General features: G+C 37.7%; 4 non-coding genes across 4 annotated transcripts; all 4 read left to right on the top strand.

Moving 5' to 3' along the window:
• Positions 1-751: 751 nt before the first annotated feature.
• LOC141318573 (5S ribosomal RNA) lies at positions 752-870 on the top strand. Its single transcript, XR_012352881.1, has one exon. It is a non-coding gene; the product is annotated as a 5S ribosomal RNA (ribosomal RNA).
• Positions 871-954: 84 nt separating this feature from the next.
• LOC141286941 (5S ribosomal RNA) lies at positions 955-1,073 on the top strand. Its single transcript, XR_012339378.1, has one exon. It is a non-coding gene; the product is annotated as a 5S ribosomal RNA (ribosomal RNA).
• Positions 1,074-1,874: 801 nt separating this feature from the next.
• LOC141310900 (5S ribosomal RNA) lies at positions 1,875-1,993 on the top strand. Its single transcript, XR_012348383.1, has one exon. It is a non-coding gene; the product is annotated as a 5S ribosomal RNA (ribosomal RNA).
• Positions 1,994-2,077: 84 nt separating this feature from the next.
• Positions 2,078-2,196, top strand: LOC141315802 (5S ribosomal RNA). Its single transcript, XR_012351139.1, has one exon. It is a non-coding gene; the product is annotated as a 5S ribosomal RNA (ribosomal RNA).
• Positions 2,197-7,500: the final 5,304 nt, after the last annotated feature.

Below are 7,500 nucleotides of genomic sequence, written 5' to 3'. Positions count from 1 at the left end.
GTTTTACCGCTCTATTTATTACAATCATTTACATGTATTATAGAGTTTTAAGTGTTTTACATGTTTTTTAGGCCATTTTATTACTCTTAACATTTTAAGTGTATGTGTCTTTAGTAAATGGATGGTTGGCCTGTCATGTGACTAGACACATGACAGGAAGCAGGAAGTACAACTTTATAAGAGAGCAGCATGACAAACAAAGGACAGTCACCAAACTGTTGGATTGAGGAGTTGCTAATTTTAGAGCTCACCTTTCCATTCACCACCTGCAAACTTTGGATTACACTTTCTGTGGATTGTATATACACTGGTGGACACTCACATTGGACTTATCAACACACTGGGGTTCTTGGACTGTTTTTAGGGTATGGACAAATGAACTGTATTCTTTTAACAGAGTTTACCTGTTTTTAGGGTATGGACAAATGAACTGTATTCTTTTAACAGAGTTTACCTAGTTTTATCGTGTTGTTTTAAAGTCTTTTATGTGAACCTTGTAAATACACCAAATCTATTTAAACCAATTTTCTTTTATGTCTCATTCTTTTAACCACTAGTCATCTCTCACAGTTAAATCTGACCCCATTTTAGTCTTGTAACTCGGCTGATAAGGCCGATTGTTACACTTTTATGGGAGACCGCCTGGGAATACCAGGTGCTGTAAGCTTTTGCCTTTTCTTCACTATTTATATAATATGCTGGCTTTTACGGAGGCTGATCTTTAAATAGCCCACTTTTTGGAGCAGCCCTCGCTTATGGCCATACCGCGCTGAGAGCGCCCGATCTCGTCTGATCTCGGAAGCTAAGCAGCGTCGGGCCTGGTTAGTACTTGGATGGGAGACCGCCTGGGAATACCAGGTGCTGTAAGCTTTTGCCTTTTCTTCACTATTTATATAATATGCTGGCTTTTACGGAGGCTGATCTTTAAATAGCCCACTTTTTGGAGCAGCCCTCGCTTATGGCCATACCGCGCTGAGAGCGCCCGATCTCATCTGATCTCGGAAGCTAAGCAGCGTCGGGCCTGGTTAGTACTTGGATGGGAGACCGCCTGGGAATACCAGGTGCTGTAAGCTTTTGCCTTTTCTTCACTATTTATATAATATGCTGGCTTTTAGAAAGACGTGTTTTACCGCTCTATTTATTACAATCATTTACATGTATTATAGAGTTTTAAGTGTTTTACATGTTTTTTAGGCCATTTTATTACTCTTAACATTTTAAGTGTATGTGTCTTTAGTAAATGGATGGTTGGCCTGTCATGTGACTAGACACATGACAGGAAGCAGGAAGTACAACTGTATAAGAGAGCAGCATGACAAACAAAGGACAGTCACCAAACTGTTGGATTGAGGAGTTGCTAATTTTAGAGCTCACCTTTCCATTCACCACCTGCAAACTTTGGATTACACTTTCTGTGGATTGTATATACACTGGTGGACACTCACATTGGACTTATCAACACACTGGGGTTCTTGGACTGTTTTTAGGGTATGGACAAATGAACTGTATTCTTTTAACAGAGTTTACCTGTTTTTAGGGTATGGACAAATGAACTGTATTCTTTTAACAGAGTTTACCTAGTTTTATCGTGTTGTTTTAAAGTCTTTTATGTGAACCTTGTAAATACACCAAATCTATTTAAACCAATTTTCTTTTATGTCTCATTCTTTTAACCACTAGTCATCTCTCACAGTTAAATCTGACCCCATTTTAGTCTTGTAACTCGGCTGATAAGGCCGATTGTTACACTTTTATGGGAGACCGCCTGGGAATACCAGGTGCTGTAAGCTTTTGCCTTTTCTTCACTATTTATATAATATGCTGGCTTTTACGGAGGCTGATCTTTAAATAGCCCACTTTTTGGAGCAGCCCTCTCTTATGGCCATACCGCGCTGAGAGCGCCCGATCTCGTCTGATCTCGGAAGCTAAGCAGCGTCGGGCCTGGTTAGTACTTGGATGGGAGACCGCCTGGGAATACCAGGTGCTGTAAGCTTTTGCCTTTTCTTCACTATTTATATAATATGCTGGCTTTTACGGAGGCTGATCTTTAAATAGCCCACTTTTTGGAGCGGCCCTCGCTTATGGCCATACCGCGCTGAGAGCGCCCGATCTCGTCTGATCTCGGAAGCTAAGCAGCGTCGGGCCTGGTTAGTACTTGGATGGGAGACCGCCTGGGAATACCAGGTGCTGCAAGCTTTTGCCTTTTCTTCACTATTTATATAATATACTGGCTTTTACGGAGGCTGATCTTTAAATAGCCCACTTTTTGGAGCAGCCCCCGCTTACGGCCATACCGCCACCTGAGAGCGCTAGAGAGCAACAGGAAGTGGTTGGCAGCAGTTGGGAGAGAAAGGCTCTCCTCCATTTTGTGTTTCATTTTGATTTGTTTTTGGCGTTATAAGTTTAATTTGTAAAGTTTTTTTGTTTATTTTTGTAGCTTATTCCTCCCAACAGCATATGCTGTTTGGGGGGAATAGTTTTTTTGTTGTTTAGTGCACGTTTTTTCGTTTGTTTGTTTGAGGAATGGCGGACGGACACACGGCAGCGGACATGGAAACGGCTCGAGGAACACGAATGGTGAATGAAAATGGAACTGAAATAAGGCAACGAGATGAGAATAAAATGGATATTGAACAAAGGAATAACAAGACAAAGAAGGATTACTTGAAAGAAGCTACTGTGAGCGTGGACATTTCAAACGTGAATGCAAGAGCGGAGGATATAATAAAAGCAGTGACGAAAAAGATTGGCAAAGGGAACATTCTGGCGGTAAGACCTAAACAAAACAAGGAGTATGAGGTGACTTTAGAAAACGTGGAAGATGTTGATTTGTTGGTGGATGGATTACAGATAAAGGAAACTATTTGTGAGGTTAAAAGACTGCAAAATAGAGACTATGTTGTCTCGTTCATGCACCTGCCTGTTTACATCGACGATCGTGATATTTTAGATAAATTGGAAGGGTGGGGAGTTACCCCAATATCAGACATTAAGAGACGCGTGTATCCGGGCACAACCATCGAAGATGGTACGAGGTTTGTGAAATCTCGTTTCCCCAAAGCGGTTGCCTCTCTCCCATATAGCACTAGGCTAGATACGGCTGAGGGGTTGCAATATTTTCGGGTGATGCACAGCCATCAGGTTAAAACCTGTCGACTGTGCATGTGCCCTGACCATGTCATGAAAGACTGCCCCGATTTCAAGTGCTTTAAATGCGAGGAGAGAGGACATTTCGCAAGGGATTGTATGGCGGTCAGATGCCCGGATTGCAAAAAAGTGATAAACAAATGCGAGTGCTGGTTTGAGCAGGACGAGACTCTTGAGAACGGGCGGGTGCATGAACGAGACAGCACGACAGAGAGAGACGAGGATGGTACGACATATCTGAGAGAGGAGCGGGTTATAAGTAATAAAAGAGATGAAGAGCAGACAGTGACAGAGAAACCAAGTGAAGATCCTTTACAACTGATGGTGGAAGCAGAGAGAAACGGCATTACTGATGGGACTACAGAGAGCACAGTGGAGGAACGAGTAAACGAGGAGCAGTTAAATTACAACCGGAATATAGAGATTGAAGGAATATCAGAGCAAATGGGACAGGGTGAAGGATCATTGGAACATGTGGATTTATTTGTTGGACTGAGTAACACTTTGGAAGAAGAAGTGGATTCAAACAGTGAAGGAGAAAGAAAAGCAGAAGGAACATCGATTTTATGTAAAAGACGACGTCAACTTAAGGTAAAGCCAAATTTGGATGGAATTAGAAAAAGACCTACCAATAAAGAATCATGGAAGAATAGATATGAACTATTAAAAGACTCAAGCGAAATGAACTAATGAGATGGGGTTTTTAAGCTTTTTTATCTATTTATTTTTGATGGTTTTTAGTTTTGTCACTTTTAATGCCAGAGGACTCTTGGATTTTAACAAATTTGAAAGAGTGAAAGAAATGTTTAAAAATGTGGATATTATTATTTTACAAGAAACAAACTGGAAAGATATGCATATAAATGAACTGAAGAAGAGATGGGATGGGGATATTTTGTATAACAATGAGGACAAGAGGCAAGGCAGAGGAGTGGCATTTTTAATAAGAAAGAATACGGACGTTGTGTGCGATGTAATTTACAAGGATGATGCTGGGAAATGTTTAGGGGTAGAAATGGAATGGGAAAATAGCAAAGTAACTGTGATAAATGTGCATGCGCCTAATGAAGAGAAAGAAAAGAGGGTTTTTTAAAAGTTTTTAAGGACGTTTTTAATGAAATACAAAAATGTTATAGTAATGGGGGATTTTAATACTGTTTTAAGCAAAATTGATATGGCGGATGGAATGGTTTTTAAAACGGATACTGGGAGAAAGGAATTGAAATCATTGATGGAAGATTTTAATTTAGTGGATGTATGGAGAGAGAGGAATGAGAAAAAGAGACAATATTCAAGAAGACAAATGGTGGGGAATTTTATGTGTCAAACTAGAATAGATTTTATCTTGTGCTCAAGGATTTTAGAAGGTTTTATAGATAATGTGAACTATGGGGAGACGAGTTTAAGTGATCACAAGCCAATGTTTATGCAGATGGATTGGAGTTCAATTAAAAGAGGTCCAGGCGTGTGGGTCTTAAATACTGAAATTTTAAAAAGGGAAAGCTATGTTCAAGAGGTTAAAGATATTATTGAAAACGAAAAGCTAAATGCAATGTATGTGGAAGATAAAAGATTATGGTGGGAGAATGTAAAGTTTTTAATAAAGCAACACACCATTTGTGTATGTAAATTAATAGAGAAATGTAAAAGGTGCACAGAATATGACATAAGAGAGAATTTAGGGAAAGAATTAGAGCGGGATGATAAGGACATGACAAAGATAAGAGAACTGGAAGACAAACTTAAACAAATGGAGGAGAAAAGATATGAAGCTGCAAGATTAAGGAGTAGAGCTCAATTCCTAGTAGAAGGGGAAAAATGTACAAAGTTTTTCTTTGACTTGGAGAAAAGGAAATGGAGAAGTGGAATGATAAAAGAGGTGAAGGATGAAAATGGAAAAGGAGTTAAAAATAATGCAGATATATTAGAACAAATGAAGAAATACTACGAGAAATTGTTTACATCAGAAGGAGTGGAAGAAGATAGCAAAGAATTGCTTAAGGTGATTGAAACAAAAGTGGAAAAGGAAGACAAAGATATGTGCGATGAAAAGATAAGTGAAGAAGAAATAGAAATAGCTATAAAACAGCTTAATAAGAAAAAGAGTCCAGGGATTGATGGTTTGGGGAGTGAATTTTATTTGGTTTTTAAGGAGGTTTTAACTAGGATTTTAAAAGAGGTGTATGATGAGGTTTTTATGAAAGGACGATTGAATCTAAGGATGAGTATGGGATTAATGAAAGTGATATACAAGAAGAAAGGAGACAAGACAGATTTAAAGAACTATAGACCTTTGACTATGTTAAACACAGATCTTAAAATTTTATCTAAAATTTTAGCAAACAGACTGAAAGAGGTGATGCCAAAGATTATAAAGACCAACCAGGCATATGGAGTAAGAGGAAGAGATATAGCGGACACTACTTTAAGTATTAAGGACATAATAAGCTACATGAAAAAGGAAAATTTGCAGGGATATGTTATAAGTCTTGACTTTGAGAAAGCTTTTGATAGGGTAGAGCATCAGTTTTTATTTGAGGTTTTAAAGAGTTTTGGTTTTGGGAAGAATTTTATTAAATGGATCAAGATTTTATATAAAGGAGTGGTAACAAGAATTAAGTGTAACGGTTTTTTAACTAAGAGTTTTAAACTTACGAGATCAGTAAGACAAGGATGTCCTCTTTCGGCGCTTTTATATACTTTGGTGGCAGAGCCCCTAGGACTAGCAATAGGAAGAGAGAAGAAGGTGAAAGGCATTAAAATTGAAGAAGAGAATAAAGAGAATACAATTTTTCAATATGCTGACGACACAACTTTAATAGTGAAGGATCTGGGGAGTGTAAAAGCGGCAATGGAAGTAGTCCAAAAATTTTGCAGAAAATCAGGGGGGAAGGTAAACGAAGACAAAACTGTTTATATGAGGTTTGGGGGACTCCCAGTTTTAACTGATGTTTTTGTTTTTAATGAGGTTAAAGAAATTAGGATTTTAGGAATTTTAATGGGAGAGGATGACAAGAGATTAAATGATATCATGTGGGAAGGAAGAGTAGGGAATATTGAAAGAAGACTGAATCTGTGGAAACTGAGAACACTATGTCTGAAAGGGAAAGTTTTATTACTTAATGTTTTAATGGTCTCACAGTTGTGGTATGTTTTATATGTTGCAAGTATGCCACTGTGGGTTGAAAAAAGATTGAAGAAATGTTTCATAGAGTTTTTATGGGAGAAGAAGCCACCGAGAATCTCGTATGATACACTTATAGGGGATGTCGAGAAGGGTGGTTTGGGACTTATTGATATTGCACAAAGGAAGAAATGTATGAGGGTTAAGATGGTGAAGAACTTTCTAGATGAAACATTTGAAACTACTTGGAAGAAAACTATGAGGTATTTTTTAAACAAATGTGGGAATCTGAATTTGGGAGAAAGTATATTATGGATGAAAACGAAAAACTGGATGTGGGAAGAATTGCCTGAGTTTTATAAAGAATTGTTAAGTGCCTGGGGAGTTTTTTTAAAACATGTGCAATACAATCCAAAAGGAAGAGAGGATGTTTTAAATCAACCATTGTTTTTAAATAAGAACATTATGAATGATGAGAAAGAGTTGTTTTTTAAGAAATGGTGGGAGGTGGGAATTACAAGGGTCAGAGATATTTTGTATGAATTCAAGGAGGGATTCTTACCAGTTCAGTATATTATTGACACTATGGAAGATGCTAAGGAGGAATATACCAGACAAGAGATTACAAAGAAGTACAAAATAATAAAAAATGCCATACCACAAAACTGGATTGAGAAATTCAAAACCATGGAATTGGGGAAACAAGAGAAAGAAGTGTATGCAATGATTGGTGAGAAAATATGTGTTCTTAAGGAATGTACTGTTAAAATGTTTTATGGTGTTTTTAGAGATACAGTTTTTAAGAAACCTAATGTGAATGACTACTGGATGCAGAAACATAAGAATTTGAAAGAAGGGAACATATGGAGTAATATGAGGGGGAAGCTTATTGAGACAAAATTGAGCAACTTGGAATTTTTAATAAGACACAAAGCCATTTTTTCAGATTCTTTATTGCACAAGATCGGAATGGAACAAAGTCCCACCTGTAAAGTTTGTAAAGAACAAAATGAAGGATTTCTTCACATGTTTTTATATTGCAAAAAACTGGACAATTTTAATGCAAAGTGCAAGAGACTGTTTGAACGATTGAAAGAAGGACAATGTGATAATGAAGCGGACTGGTACAGATTAGTAATGCTGGGGGAATACAAGAAATGTGAGAATGTCAAAGTTTTGAATTTACTTGTCATGCTTATAAAGAGTGCTATATGGGAGAGGAGAGTGCT

Source organism: Garra rufa, chromosome 1 (genome assembly GCF_049309525.1).
Source record: "Garra rufa chromosome 1, GarRuf1.0, whole genome shotgun sequence".
NCBI lineage: Eukaryota > Metazoa > Chordata > Actinopteri > Cypriniformes > Cyprinidae > Garra > Garra rufa.
This window is presented reverse-complemented; position numbering and strand designations above follow the sequence as displayed.